The sequence below is a fragment of the Schistocerca serialis genome, chromosome 8 (genome assembly GCF_023864345.2).
Source record: "Schistocerca serialis cubense isolate TAMUIC-IGC-003099 chromosome 8, iqSchSeri2.2, whole genome shotgun sequence".
NCBI classification, from domain to species: Eukaryota; Metazoa; Arthropoda; class Insecta; order Orthoptera; family Acrididae; genus Schistocerca; species Schistocerca serialis.
The window spans coordinates 139,629,610-139,646,519 of NC_064645.1; the positions used below are offsets into that span (position 1 = coordinate 139,629,610).

Genomic DNA, 16,910 nt, shown 5'->3' on the forward strand with positions numbered 1-16,910 from the left:
ATCTGGGAGCATGCGTACAGAACGATTTGAAGTGAAATTATCATATAAAATTAATTGTTGGTAAGGTGGGTGCCAGGTTGAGATTCATTGGAAGAGTCCTTAGAAAATGCAGTCCATCAACAAAGGAGGTGGCTTACAAAACACTCGTTCGACCTATACTTGAGTATTGCTTATCAGTGTGGGATCCGTACCAGGTCGGATTGACAGAGGAGATAGAGAAGATCCAAAGAACAGCGGCGCGTTTCGTCACAGGGTTATTTGTTAAGCGTGATAGCGTTACGGAGATGTTTAGCAAACTCAAGTGGCAGACTCTGCAAGAGAGGCGCTCTGCATCGCGGTGTAGCTTGCTGTCCAGGTTTCGGGAGGGTGCGTTTATGGATGAGGTGTCGAATATATTGCTTCCCCCTACTTATACCTCTCGAGGAATGGTTCAAATGGCTCTGAGCACTGTGGGACTCAAATTCTGAGGTCATAAGTCCCATAAAACTTAGAACTAATTAAACCTAACTAACCTAAGGACGTCACACACATCTATGCCCGACGCAGGATTCGAACCTGCGACCGTAGCGGTCGCATGGTTCCAGACTGTAGCGCCTACAACCGCTCGGCCACTCCGGCCGGCCCTCCCGAGGAGGTCACGAATGTAAAATTAGAGAGATTCGAGCGCGCACGGAGGCTTTCCGGCAGTCGTTCTTCCCGCGAATCATACGCGACTGGAACAGCAAAGGGAGGTAATGACAGTGGCACGTAAAGTGCCCTCCGCCATACACCGTTGGGTGGCTTGCGGAGTATAAATGTAGATGTAGATCCGTGGCACAGTCTGTGTGCCGAAAGCTTAACCGGTATTGGCGAGTGTATGTTGTTGGTAGGCAGCGGGTAAGCTGTTTGACCCATTCTGCCCGCTGGCGCCCGGCTTACGCACGAGAGAGGACTTGACGAGCGTCGACCGCGACCCAACTGGGCGACAGGGAGGGGATACTCCTGTCGCGCGGGTGGGAGTACTACTGAGGAGGTGGTGGGGGGAAGGGGGGGGCGCTTACCCGAGCACCGACGATCGCGTCGTAATTGCTTCAGTGGTAACGCTCCGTCAGAACCGGCTGGCGCGCGATAGAGTACGCTACAGTGGCGCAGCGTTTGTCACAACCCAGGGGCACAGTTCAAGGTCTCCAGTGCGTCATCGCGCCGAGCCGGCCACGGCGTGAATGAATCCGGATCAGGCGCTCCACTACAGGTACCACTTTTGTTTTTTTTCCGCACTTTTCATTCCACCCTCTTACGTGTTTTACACGAGCGGCTTTCATTTCTCGATCGACGCTGAGATCACGACCGGTTGTTTACGTTTACACATTGGCGCCAAAGTCACACGTGTTGAGTGTTGTCTGCCGAGCAGTATAGATACTGAGTGGAGGTAGTGAAATCACCAAGGACTGTCCGCCTTAATAAAAAATCTAAATATAAGCTCTGTAGCTAAAACGCTATCCCAGGACCAGTACGAGTTACAACAAAAATTCGCTTTTCAGTATTTCGCGCAATTTTGACCGAATTAAAAACTTTACAACCCTGTCACAATCCACTGATTCAGAGGTTTGTTTGTATATTTAAAACATACTCCATTACAACTACTTGTTGTACTGCATGCATGTATTGTCTGTAGTGTGATTGCATTGGATGATGATGATGATGATGATGATGATGATGATAGAAGGGAGAGGATAAAACCCTGCCAGGCACATAGCCTACTCCTGGAGAATAGCAGCAAGGGGGCCGCCATGCTAAATCTCCCCATTCGACGGACGGATCACCAACAAGTGTCACATGTCCTCACTACAAGACACGCTGCGGAGGGGTTTCGTATTTAAACCATACCGCCAAGTCTGGTGACCAGGAACTTCGTGGTACCGCCTCTCCTTCCCTTGCCTACCAAATACTGTCAGTGCGAATTTTTTCCACCACCAGTATTCGAACCGGCATGTCCTCAGGTCGAGCGCCACCGCACAAGCAAGCGGTTAGCGACCACGGCCACGAAGGCAGGAGATCATTAAGAGGAAATATCTTAAGAGGAAATATCATAAGTTGAAAGGTTAACGCAATAAGACGGGCATACTAGTGTCTCTATTCGCAACACGTTTTGTAGGTAGTATCATCATATAACACCGAATGTACCAGCAAAACCATATCATTGCACATCACATAATCCAGCAGGTATGGCATCGTAAATATTGACATGTATGAGAAACTATCTTTTGCCTAAAGTGGAGCTCAAATTACTCAGACTCTTTGCATCCAGTGCTTGATACTAACAATACTTAGCGACTATCAATAAACTTAGAACTTAATTTCAAACTTTTTCTAAACTTTTTCCCTCGTCCGTGCTTAATTCGAATCTTTAAAACGTTAACCCATTTGTAAACAGATGTTTGAAGCTTTATGTAAGTGTGTTCGATTCTTTACTGGTTTACTGGTAGTAACAGAATTAAGGAACTACCAGTGCTAGTGGAGTTTATTAACGACCAAAGCAAAATTCACAGTGCATTTCCCAGAAAGGTTGTATGCATACGTATCTATAAGTGAGGGGGAGGGTTGCATAGGGGGCACTTGCCTCTCCCCCCCCCCTCCCCTCCACTCACCTTCCATCAGTTCTCTGGAATATAAAAAGTTTTGGCGTCACTTAAGAAATGACACGTCTCGAAACTGTTCGACTCAAAACTGTTTATATCAAAAAGGGCAATTTTAGAGTCTCGAACCTTTCACCCTGAATAAATTTCTGTTGACACCCATGGTCGTAAGGTATATTCTGTACTCTGATACGAAGTGAAGGAGCAGAAAAAGTGTTGTTAAGACACACCACATTTATTTATTTGAGAAAACATGTACTTACGAACACATTAAACAATGAATCCTGGCAGATTAATTCTAGAATTCATTCTAGAAACATTAAACAGTATTTGTAAAGTAATATATAGCATCTTTTTACTTCTTGCATCCTTGTTTTCTTTCTGAGTACGAAATAACATCGAAACCTATTTTGCTACTTCAGTAGAGCTGACTTTTTTCACTGCTGAAACGATTTTCAGTAAAAATATACTTTTCTTCCATTTTCCCATATTAAGACAAAGTGTAGCCTATTCTTGGTCTGGATACAGTAAAACCAAAATATCTTTTGTTAGGTATTTGGAATCTCGCCGGAGAACATCAAAGGAAAAATATGAAGTGCTCAACCTTCACATTGTGTCAAGTGAACAAAGGAAACAATAAAATAAAAATTAAGAAGACACAAAGAAAAACAAAATCCGTTACGATAATAAGAGTGAGACAGGTAAACTTCCAACGTTAGCTCATCATGCCACAGTCCCCTGCCTCTGTGCAAGCGCGGTCTTCAGAGTTCTTAGGATTTTAGAAATCTATACGCAGCCGGCCGGAGTGGCCGTGCGGTTCTAGGCGCTACAGTCTGGAGCCGCGTGACCGCTACGGTCGCAGGTTCGAATCCTGCCTCGGGCATGGATGTGTGTCATGTCCTTAGGTTAGTTAGGTTTAAGCAGTTCTAAGTTCTAGGGGACTGATGACCACAGCAGTTAAGTCCCGTAGTGCTCAGAGCCATTTGAACCATTTGAACTCTATACGCAGCACAATCAGTTGAGCATTGGTGTCACCGACTCACAGATGACGAGATTGGCGGCTGATTTTCACGCTGGCGTTTGATACATCCCAGCACGCATGATCTGTTTTGGTCACAGTCTGTCTAAAATGTTAATCGTCCACATATTAATTCCGAGTCTGCCAAAATAAAAGATGTATTGAAGACGTCTATAATTTTGAGACTATATTTAATCATTTCATTATTGACTTTAAGGAAAGTTTCTCTTCCGAGCGAGGTGGCGCAGTAGTTAGACACTGGACTCGCATTCGGGAGGACGACGGTTCAATCCCGCGTCCGGCCATCCTGATTTAGGTTTTCCGTGATTTCCCTAAATCGCTCCAGGCAAATGCCGGGATGGTTCCTTTCAAAGGGCACGGCCGAATTCCTTCCCCGTCCTTCCCTAATCCGATGAGACCGATGACCTCGCTGTCTGGTCTCCTTCCCCAAAACAACCCCCCCAAAGTTTCTCTTTTTGCTGATTTCTTTGCATGATATTGTGATTCCGTTTATAGTTCAGGGTTTAGGAGAACTTAATCTACTCACAGAGTGTAATTTTTCAGAACAACAGTTACCAAAGTAGGTAACCAATGGTCGTGTTCGCATTTCCAGTCTCTTTTTAGAAATGTGTCTAGAATTCCTCGTTTTTCATTTGTTAATTTTATTGTTTAGCTACAAGCATTTACACAGTGGCACTGCAATCTCATTGCGTCTACTGCATACAAATTTTATCAGTAGCAGAGCTGCTAGTTCCTACAACTCTTGTAAATTGTACGTGGGGGAGATGTATTGTACAAAATGGCAGGGGACTTAAATACAGCCCCAGAATAGCTGCACCCAAAAATTCAAATTGATATCTCATTCTGTTGATAAATTCAAACGTTTAGTCAAGCAGTGATTTATGTTGTGTGTGTTACAAAAATCGAACTGTGTCTGTTGCTAAGTGCAGCTTCACCTGTCAGCTAGAACAGTTAAGCTGTGAATATTTTGATAATTAATACAAACATTTTAGGTGTGTAAGTACTGTAAGTTACATCAGTGTTGTCAATATCTTTACCTACTTTTGATAAATAATACCGATATTTAAATATAGTAATACTGTAAGTTACACAAGTGCTGTAAATATCTTTATGTATTTTTGATAAATACTTTTGAATTTGGTGCCGGCTGGTGCAGTTCACGTCATTCTGATACATTTGAAGATAGCCCCATCTTATTTAATTCAGGATGGTCAGATACTTTTGAACATGGCATTAATTTATGCAGTTTGGGTGGTTTGGATACTTTTTAACACAGCCAATGTGGTGGCTCTGGGGTTCCGTACTAATTACCTGTTTCGTTATGATGGTTGATAAAATACTTGCCTGTGATTGGGAGATCACGCCGAAGGCCTGCCACTGCATGTAGGCAATCCCTGTGTGTGACGTCATTGTTATGGTACTAACAAGGGAACCTCCCCATCGCACCCCCCTCAGATTTAGTTATAAGTTCGCACAGTGGATAGGCCTTGAAAAACTGAACACAGATCAATCGAGAAAACAAGAAGAAGTTGTGTGGAACTATGAAAAAAATAAGGAAAATATACAAACTGAGTAGTCCATGTGCAGCATAGGCAACATCAAGGGTCCTTCGAGCTCTGGAGCGCCGTGGTCCCGTGGTTAGCGTGAGCATCTGCGGAATAAGAGATCCTTGGTTCAAGTCTTCCCTCGAGTGAAAATTTTATTTTCGCAAAGTTATGATCTGTCTGTTCGTTCATTGACGTCTCTGTTCACTGTAAGAAGTTAAGTGTCTGTGTTTTGCGACCGCACCGCAAAACCGTGCGATTAGTTGACCAAAGGACGTGCCTCTCCAATGGGAACCGAAAACATTTGATCGCAAGGTCATAGGTCAACCGATTCCTCCACAGTAAAACACGTCTGATATATTCTATACGACACTGGTGACGGCATGTGCATCACATGACAGGGATATGTTGTCGACCCACCTAACTTGTACAGTTGGCGAATGGGTAAAAAGATTCTTCTATTTTGCCCGATTTAGGTTTTCTTGTTTAGGTGTAGCGTCCGCATACTACGGCGCAGTTACCTCGCATCGGACGGACGGATAATAATTGTCTGAAAATAAAAAATTAAAACTTTTCACTCGAGGAAAGACTTGAACCAAGGACCTTTCGTTCCGCAGCTGCTTACGCTAACCACGGGACCACGGCGTTCCTGAGCTTACACATTCCTTAAGGTTGCCTATCTTGCTCATGGACTACTCAGTTTGTATACTTTGCTTTTTTTTTCATAGTTGCACATAACTTCTTCCTGTTTTCTCGATTGATCTTTGTTCAGTTTTTCAAGGCCTATCCACTGTGCCAACTTATAACTAAATCTGAGGGGGGTGCGATGGGGAGGTTCCCTTGTAAGCACATATACAGTGCGTCAGAAGGTTCAAATGGCTCTGAGCACTATGGGACTCAACTGCTGAGGTCATTAGTCCCCTAGAACTTAGAACTAGTTAAACCTAACTAACCTAAGGACATCACAAACATCCATGCCCGAGGCAGGATTCGAACCTGCGACCGTAGCGGTCTTGCGGTTCCAGACTGCAGCGCCTTTAACCGCACGGCCACTTCGGCCGGCAGTGTGTCAGAAGCCCTGTAGCTTTACTGCTTCACTGAAACAATTCTCTAATCATGGGCTGTACTCGAGGGCGAAACTAATAATATGTAGAAATGGTAGCTGCCCCCTTTCCTTCTGTCTCTCCCCTAGAAAAAAACAATTGTGATCTTCACCAGCTGAACTCCCATCAGAGATAGGTATATCAACACAGTCTTTGTGTGAAGAAAGCCAGAACATGAAATGAATATTTACAAGAAGCAGATGTGCCTAGAATCATTTCTCTTGAAATTTGAAAGCTGTTTCGTAAAAGCTGCCAGTAGTGCTGTACCTGGAATTGGAGATGTTTCCTTTACGTATTACCAGTCAATGTCCAAAAGTACTGAAAATGTGAGTACAGAACACGTGACTAGAGAAAGCATGTATGGGAACGTTACCTGCCAGACACAAAAATGATATGGACAGACCTGGTGCGAACTATATTCCATAAAGTAAGTACATTTTAATGTGGTAGCATTTGTCTAATGATTAACAAACACAGTTTTTTTAACGGTTTTGGGTTTCATTTTGTAAGATGTTGTGCTTGCTTTCGTCCTCTCCTCCTATCATGAGACTTGAAAGATATTAATTGTATAATACAGCCAACTGGCGGCAACACTATTTAAATTGACCTGATTTCGACGACGACTATGGGTCTATTCATCAGAAAAAAACAAGAAAAATTACAAGTAGTGACACCTGAAAATAAATTTAGGAGAAAAAGCTCTCATCACATAAAATAAGTCGTGTTTGAAACCGTATAAGAGTTACAGATACTGGAACTGACAAAGCAATGGTACTTGTCAGTAAAATATTATAGCTACATGGTCTAGCATACAGTACGCCACCAAGTGCCTGTTTCCTCATACCGCCCTAAGCAGCGGGTACAGTGTGCTACTTTTACTAACAAGTATCATTGTTTTGTCAGTCCCAAGATCTGTAATTTTTACAAGGTTTCAAATATGATTTTAAGAATTTTTTATATGATTAGAGTTCTTGCTCGAAAATCTATTTTCAGCTGTCACTACATGTAATTGTTCTTGGTTTTTTTTCTGATGAAGACATCCATAATCGTCGTCGAAACCAGGGCACGTTAAATTTTGTTGCAACAGGTTAGCTATATTATACAAATTGTATTCTTGTACGGTTGCTGGCTCGCAGCCATGTTGAAAATTGTAACACAGAAAGGAGTAGCTCCTCCGCCCCTCTCAGATACTAGGTATGCTCTTGGCTGTGCTAATTATTAATACTGTAGAAATGATCTGCCAGCAGTCACTATTTTCTTTTAGGCTTTAACGGTTTGGAGCGAGGAATTCTTTTTGAAATGTGTGGATTATTCGACTTCCTCAACGTTTCACAGTACCAACATAAATTTTCGTGCAGTACTGCAACAAAAACCACCTTGTATAGGTAACAAAACTCGATACTGTAGCACGCCCTCGATTAAGAAAGGGACGATGTGTATACAGGGTGTTACAAAAAAATGGTTCAAAAGGCTCTGAGCACTATGGGACTTAACATCTGAGGTCATCAGTCCCCTAGAACTTAGAACTACTTAAACCTAACTAACCTAAGGACATCACACACATCCATGCCCGAGGCAGGATTCGAACCTGCGACCGTAGCGGTCGCGCGGTTCTAGATTGAAGCGCCTAGAACCGCTCTGCCACTCCGGCCGGCTGTTACAAAAAGGTACGGCCAAACTTTCAGGAAACATTCCTCACAAACAAATAAAGAAAAGATGTTACGTGGATATGTGTCCGGAAACGCTTAATTTCCATGTTAGAGCTCATTTTAGTTTCGTCAGTATGTACTGCACTTCCTCGATTCACCGCCAGTTGACCCAATTGAAGGAAGGTAATGTTGACTTCGGTGCTTGTGTTGACATGCGACTCATTGCTCTACAGTACTAGCATCGAGCACATCAGTAGGTAGCATCAACAGGTTAGTGTTCATCACGAACGTGGTTTTGCAGTCAGTGCAATGTTTACAAATGCGGAGTTGATGTATGGATTAGCACGGCGCAATAGCCGTCGCGCGGTGCGTTTGTATCGAGACAGATTTCCAGAACGAAGGTGTCCCGACAGGAAGACGTTCGAAGCAATTGATCGGCGACTTAGGGAGCACGGAACATTCCAGCCTATGACTCGCGACTGGGGAAGACTTAAAACGACGAGGACACCTGCAATGGACGAGGCAATTCTTCGTGCAGTTGACGATAACCCTAATGTCAGCGTCAGGGAAGTTGCTACTGTACAGGGTAACGTTGACAACGTCACTGTATGGAGAGTGCTACGGGAGAACCAATTGTTTCCGTACCATGTACAGCGTGTGCAGGCACTATCAGCAGCTGATTGGCCTCCACGGGTACACTTCTGCGAATGGTTCATCCAACAATGTGTCAATCCTCATTTCAGTGCAAATGTTCTCTTTACGGATGAGGCTTCATTCCAACGTGATCAAATTATAAATTTTCACAATCAACATGTGTGGGCTGACGAGAATCCGCACGCAATTGTGCAATCACGTCATCAACACAGATTTTCTGTGAACGTTTGGGCAGGCATTGTTGGTGATGTCTTGATTGGGCCCCATGTTCTTCCACCTACGCTCAATGGAGCACGTTATCATGATTTCATACGGGATACTCTACCTGCTACAACATGTGCCTTTACAAGTACGACACAACATGTGGTTCATGCACGATGGAGCTCATGCACATTTCAGTCGAAGTGTTCGTATGCTTCTCAACAACAGATTCGGTGACCGATGGATTGGTGGAGGTGGACCAATTCCATGGCCTCCATGCTCTCCTGACCTCAACCCTCTTCATTTATGGGAGCATTTGAAAGCTTTTGTCTACGCAATCCCGGTACCAAATGTAAAGACTCTTCGTGCTCGTATTGTGGACGGCTGTGATACAATACGCCATTCTCCAGGGCTGCATCAGTGCATCAGGGATTCCATGCGACGGAGGGTGGATGCATGTACCCTCGCTAACGGAGGACATTTTGAACATTTCCTGTAACAAAGTGGTTGAAGTCACGCTGGTACGTTCTGTTGCTGTTTGTTTCCATTCCATGATTAATGTGATTTGAAGAGCAGTAATAAAATGAGCTCTAACATGGAAAGTAAGCGTTTCCGGACACATGTCCACATAACATATTTTCTTTCTTTGTGTGTGAGTAATGTTTCCTGAAAGTTTGGCCGTACCTTTCTGTAACACCGTGTATTTGACATTCACTTTTACTTGGTATAGAAAGTAGATACGAGTAATTTCTTCACCTTTTTAAATTCTGTATCGTTTGTTTTCGTGTCGCAACTCTGGTCTGATGATACCTAACCGTTAAATGAGCAAGCAGATTTTTTTTTTTTTTCATTCGGGCTAGTTGTTCATACATTCATATCTAGGCGTTTAGGGATCTTATAGGAAGTTGTTAGACGACTTTAGAGGTATTTAAAAGTGTTATTACATATCTTTTGTAAAATACTACATATAGGCGAGCACGGCGTTTTTATCTTCATAACATTCCTCTTCTTACTTGCCCTCGGTCGCCGTTCGTGTGACTCTGGAGAAGGATGCCTGCAACACTAACCCAAACATAGCGCTGTCACACAGTCAGAAGTATTTTACTGAAATGGACTCCGGCCGCGAAAGACTACCATCATAAGCACATAGTTTTTAAAAAAGTGCCCCATATTCTTACAGAACTGGGCAAATCTATAAAAAGATTTCTATAAACATATGCCCGGCAACAAATACATGTTGAGATATGGGACGTTCTGTCGTATGAAAGTCAGCTGTATGTTGACACTGCAAGAGATGTTCAATACCGTCACCATATCCTCCGACATATCCTATCCATATCCTCCACTCAGTCTTCTCACAGAATCACAAACTCGCGCGGACACACCTGGCTGCCATCTGCTTTGGCCGCATCCATGGGAGACGCGCTCCCGTAACGTGTACACGTTCTAGATGCGTGTGGACTACACCAATACTTTTAAGTATCACCATACTCAAAAATCCAAAGTATTAGGGTAATGTGAACGAACGGGCCATGTTACTGGGTCCCCTCGACTAATCTATCGTTCTTCAAACGCTTGCGTTTGTACTGTTGGTCGAGGAGTAGAAAATGGGGTGGTGCCCTGTCCTACGTAAGACACATCATTTATCTTTCTGCGAGCGTTAGGTTCTTCAACAGCGTGGCTAATTTTTTACGCAGAAACTGATGATAAACAGCACCTGTTAATTTGCCAATGAAGTTTATAGGCCCACTAGCTGACAAATCCGGCATTGCCCGTGTATTCATTTCGCCAAATGTCTATTAGATACAGAAAAAAAATGAACTGTGTCTGCAGTGAAATATCGAAAAAAGTTGAAATTAAGAAACAGTCGTAGAACTAAATGTGCATAATGTACAAATGTATAAGTACAGCTGCTTCACGTGTTCACAACGTGATTTTCTAAACATCTCCATGGCAACGTCTCTTCATAGCTCTATAGGTGACTACTGTTTTCACCAACAGCCGTTTGTGCTTCGCAGTTGAATGTTGTTAAAACCGCTGGCAAACGTCAAGGATGTCCTTAGGCTGACTCGACTGTAGGAGTGTCGTAGTAGTAAAGAATAAGTGTATTAAAACTTCATGCATGGTGCGGAATTTTTTCAAGCTTCTCAGTGTTTATGACGTCATACCGCTTGAGCTATGTGTCGTACAATGGTGTATTTGTGAATGTACCGGGTGATCAAAAATCCAGTATAAATTTGAAAACTGAATAAATCACGAAATAATGTTGATACAGAGGTACAAACTGACACACATGCTTGGAATGACTTGGGGTTTTATTAGAACCAAAACAATGCAAACGTTCAAAAAATGCCCGACAGATGGCGCTTCATCTGATCACAATAGCAATAATTAGCATAACAAAGTAAGACAAAGCAAAGATGATGTTCTTTACAGGAAATGCTCAATATGTCCACCATCATTCCTCAACAATAGCTGTAGTCGAGGAATAATGTTGTGAACAGCACTATAAAGCATGTCCGGAGTTATGGTGAGGCATTGGCGTCGGATGTTGTCTTTCAGCATCCCTAGAGATGTCGGTCGATCACTATACACTTGCGACTTCAGGTAACCCCAAAGCCAATAATCGCACGGACTGGGGTCTGGGGACCTGGGAGGCCAAGCATGACGAAAGTGGCGGCTGAGCACACGATCATCACCAAACGACGCGCGCAAGAGATCTTTCACGCGTCTAGCAATATGGGGTGGAGTGCCATCCTGCATAAACACCGTACGTTCCAGCAGGTGTTTATCAGTTCCAGCAGGTGTTTATCAGCCAGGCAGGGGATGATGCGATTCTGTAACATATCGGCGTACCTCTCACCCGTCACGGTAGCAGTTACAAAACCAGAATCACGCATTTCCTCGAAGAAAAAAGGCCCGATAACGGTAGATGTGGTAAATCCAACCCATACCGTGACTTTCTCGTCGTGCAATGGAGTTTCCACGACAGTTCTAGGATTTTCGGTAGCCAAAATTCTGCAGTTGTGGGCGTTGACAGACCCTCGGATCGTGAAATGAGCTTCGTCGGTCCACATCACGTTACTCAACCAATCGTCATCTTCCGCCATCTTTTGAAATGCCCACACCGCAAATGCCCTCCGCTTCACTAAATCGCCAGGTAACAGTTCATGATGCCGATGGATTTTGTACGGATAGCATCGGAGGGTACGCCTCAGTGCCAACCAAACAGTAGCGTGTGGAATGCCGGTGCGACGTGCGACTGCAGGAGCGCTGGCTTCCCCGTGCATAGACGAACCTGCTACAGTCTCCATTTCTTCCTGAACTGTCTCAGCAGCATTACGCCTTGTGCTCGGTCGGCCACTACGGGGTCTATCGTCTAAACAACCCGTGACTTCAAACTTCGGAATCATTCTCGCCACAGCTGCATTTGTCAACGGACCTTTACCCGTTCGAATCCCCTTCCTATGGCGATAGGATCGTAACGCTGAACAAGCACATTCCCCGTTCTGATAATACAGCTTCACTAAAAGAGCCTTTTCAGGTAACGTCAACATGCTGCGACTGCTGGCGCATCTGATTCTCTCTCTCATTACAGCTCCTTTAATACACGATAGTCATGCGCAGTCATTGACGTTTTGCTGTCCAGCGCCATCTGTCGGACATTTAGTGAACTTTTTTTTTGTTCTAATCAAACCAAATGTCATTACAAGCATGTGTGTCAAATTTTACCTCTCTATCTACATTATTCCGTGGTTTATTAAGTTTTCAAATTTATACTGGCTTTTTGATCACCCGGTACATTTAGCGGCATATGTTGCGAACAGAGTTAGTAGCGAAGAAGTAATAAATTTAATCGTCATGCATGATGGTGCACTTTTTCATGCATGTCAGTGTTTATGACGTCATATCTCCTGAACTACGATAGGTAGGTGGTTCTTACCCCAAAAGCGATTGTTGTCTGACTGTAGGGGATATGTGCGCCAAGTTCGGTTGAAATCGGTCCAGGAGCTTAGGAGGAGATGTCGAACACACACGCACGCACAAGCACGCTGTAAAATACATGGATGCGTTTGTCACGATTGCTGACCACACTTTGACGCTGCGTCTGACAACCGTATGAAGGCTTAATACACTAACAAACACAACCAACAAGAAACGAGCGATGAACGTCAACAGGGAAACAGCCAACACCTAAAAGGACTGATTGGTGCATATCCCAATAATGTTTCCGAAACTATGATCCAGAACTTTTTTTCTGATTTTGACATTGGTACATTCTGTACGAATATTGAACGCTGTATACTTTAAGAGTTTCTTCTAAATACGTAATACGTGGGCGACATACAGGTGTCACATTAAAATGTGTCAAAATTTCCGCCTCACATGCCTCAGAAACAACCTGAATATTACTGGACAGCAAAAACACACAACATGAGCATTCTGGAGAAAGAAGGTGGTATACATAGCACAATTTGGCCAATGGTTGACCAGCATCAAGCTTCTGTGTGATTGACAAGTAGTTCATGTGCCTGACTATCATGTGTCTTCTACTGTGTCTTCACAATGGAGTTTCGCCATGTCAGTGATCAGTTGGTGATATTGAAAGACAACTGCTACGCTAACCTAATGCAAATCAAAGGTAATTACTAACAAATAAGAAACAAGCGCCCTCGACATGCCTTTAAGGAGAAAAATCATCAAAGAGTAAAATTCTTCGAAGAACGGAGACGCTTTGCCATCGCGGAAAAGTCCACAAGGAGAAAGAGAATGGAAGCCGTGCAGGAAATATTGCACATCAGAACCTGCCCCCCCCCCCTCACGTTTATTTGCGACCACTATGGTAAAGTAGTTTTGTGGTTAGTATTGCTCACTGTAGATCACCGAGCCCCAGGTTAGATTCCCAGCTGGGTTCGAGGTTTTCTCCACGCTGGAGTGGATGTGTGTGTGTGTGTGTGTGTGTGTGTGTGTGTGTGTGTGTGTGTGTGTTTGCATAGGCAGCCGAACATCCTCGTGGTATCACATACTGCCACCTCGAGTTGGTAACTTAATTGCAAGTGTCTTCGTTAGACGCTGGTAGTGGTCGTGCATGATCCGGCGGATCCAATGGTGCATACTCGCTGAGTCACACTCCCAGTCGTTCTGTACTACGAGAGCCTCGTGCCGCCGCGATATAGGATGGCTGGTGGCAGCTACTTATCGGACGCTCGCTTGGAGCCTCTTCTTGTGGTCAGTTATAGGTCAAATCTGTTTCTTGCTACATTGTTTGCGATGAGTCTTCATTTTCTTGGAGAAATACGACTTACGGAGAGCTTCCGTTTGTTGTGTTACCTCGTTCACTAATCGTTTCTGCTGCTCCTGTTCAGCTTTCCTGTGACGGCAGTTGCCACACCACTCTCTAGAACACCTTTCCTTACCATTGTATTCGAAGTCATACACGACAACCGCAAATGGTGTCTCCCTACCAATAATGCTAAACGCATGTATCATTAGCATCTGGCTTATGAACCACCTACAAACTCATTTGTAGATACTCATACTAGGACTTGAGTGGTCGTCTAATATACAGGGTGAACATTAAAAAACCGGAAAACTGCAGAGGAAAATTCCTGACTGGAAATGGAGGGGAAAAGGTCCTAGGAACACATGTCCGGAAATGCACTGTTGCCACGATATATGGTACTGACGAATGAAAGCTTCTCTAACTACGTGCCATGTGTCCCTTTGTGATGTACCTTTCGCATTTCTTCCTTTTATGTTTTCGTTTTCTTCAAAGGCGAAGAGAAAAGGTGAAGCGGTAGCCCAGCGTAGAGCCTGCGCCTACTGTCATGTATTTTTGATTTTTAAGTGTTAAAAAACATAAGATGTTTTTCCTGTTCCTCGGCAAGAGGAAGAATTCGCTCTCTGTTAACGAACGAAGGTAGACGCACGTTTTTTCAGAGCGTAATCAGCGATAGCCATTTGGGTCGAGAGAATGAGTAAAAAGTCTGTATTTTTTATAGAATAGCGCATTATTTTACCAGTGAAGTTGTATGAGTCACTATCGCAAGTAGTACTGTAATATATAAAGATCCAAGAAGCCCACCTGTGTACTTCGGAGGTATCACGAAGATCCGACTACAATATCATGGTCACGATCAAGATTTTGTAGGTGGATACGGCGATCAGACGTAGTATTATTAATTGGTAAGCATAAATCCACAACAAGAGAAAGTCTATTTCGTCTATGCAGCCCAACTTGTTGTGCTTGTACGACACGCTGAAAAATTAACCTCATTATTTCCAAATATCTAAACATTTATTATTATATTTTTTTATTATATTATGAAGTGGCGACCTTGACAGTATACCTTGTGTGTTGCAGGCTGTGTGACTGACGCGCCGTACTGTAAGCACCAGATTGATCTGGTATTCATGCCGGGAACGAGCCGAGATGGTGTTTGTGTACGGCCAAAGAGATGGAAACGGTCGAGAGGCAAAACCGGCTCCCGAAATCTGGTGTAAGCACAGTCCCATGCCTCCATGCACATTCGTCTGTCTGAGACGATCCATGATCATAAAAACGCCCAAAAAGGGCTAGAAATGTTGTGGGACGTAGTTGGTGTCTGTGAGTGAGCTTGTTTTGTTATAGCCGTACAGCCTCTCGACCGTTTCCATCTGCTTGGCCGTACACAAATACCATCTCGGTTCCGAGGTGAATACCGGACCATTCTGGTGCTTACAGTACACTGCGTCAGTCACACCGTCTGCAACATGCAAGGAATACACGGCTCGTGGTGAGAGGAATTTGATTCGTCAGAGCCATCTACTGTGGCAATGACGCATTTCCAGATACATATTCAAAGGACCTTTTTTCCTCTTTTTCCAGTCCCTGCAGTTTGTCTGTTATTTTAATGTTCACCCTGCATAGGGCAACTACTGCATGAGAAAACAGATTTACGTATGCCAACGGGGTCTGGGAAGTTAAAAAACAATCAGTGTTATGGAGCATGAAACAGGAAGCAGCGTGAAAAATGTAGGTGTTTAAACTACATCTCAGATGTAAATAGAATATCCGTGGTAGAAACCAAAAGACAATAGGACAGAAAATATGAAACAGTATCTACATATACATCTAAATCCATACTCCGCAATCCACTTACGGTGTATGGCGGAGGGTACTTCATTTTCCGTTCCAGTCTAGCTGCGAACCATTTTGACAAGCTTCCGTATGAGCTCGAATCTAATTTCAGCTTCATGATGGTCGCAGGGTATACATAGGGGGAAGCTATATATTTTTTGACTCTTCTAGGAACATAAAGGAAACTTAGACATTGATTTCCCTTTGATGGCATCAGAAACGGATATCTGTCTCAACTGGATAACGATAAAGAAGCAACACGCATGTGGTCTCTTTCAACGAGTCATCGCGCCTTTCGCTTGAAGCAATTTGGGGGAACTGACGTACGTGTACATCTACATCTACATGGCTACTCTTCAAATCACGCTTGAAGCGATTTGGGGGAACTGACGTACGTGTACATCTACATCTACATGGCTACTCTGCAAATCACCCTTGAAGCGATTTGGGAGAACTAACGTACGTGTACATCTACATCTACATGGCTACTCTGCAAATCACGCTTGAAGCGATTTGGGGGAACTGATGTACGTGTACATCTACATCTACATGGCTACTCTTCAAATAACGCTTGAAGCGATTTGGGGGAACTGACGTACGTGTACATCTACATCTACATGGCTACTCTGCAAATCACGCTTGAAGTGATTTGGGGGAACTGACGTACGTGTACATCTACATCTACATGGCTAATCTGCAAATCACGCTTGAAGCGATTTGGGGGAACTGACGTACGTGTACATCTACATCTACATGGCTAATCTGCAAATCACCCTTGAAGCGATTTGGGGGAACTAACGTACGAGTACATCTATATCTACATGGCTACTCTGCAAATCACGCTTGAAGCGATTTGGGGGAACTGACGTACGTGTACATCTACATCTACATGGCTACTCTGCAAATCACGATTGAAGCGATTTGGGGGAACTGACGTACATGTACATCTACATCTACATGGCTAATCTGCAAATCACGCTTGAAG

The 16,910-nt window shown here is 43.8% G+C and overlaps 1 protein-coding gene across 1 annotated transcript in view; it reads left to right on the forward strand.

Annotated features, from left to right (window-relative positions):
- The first annotated feature begins 1,090 nt into the window (after positions 1-1,090).
- LOC126416333 (uncharacterized) overlaps positions 1,091-16,910 on the forward strand; it is a 391,314-nt gene continuing 375,494 nt past the window's right edge. Inside the window, exon 1 of the mRNA XM_050084000.1 lies at positions 1,091-1,231. The gene's annotated coding sequence lies outside the window, so the exon portion shown is untranslated. The remainder of the gene's footprint in view (positions 1,232-16,910) is intronic.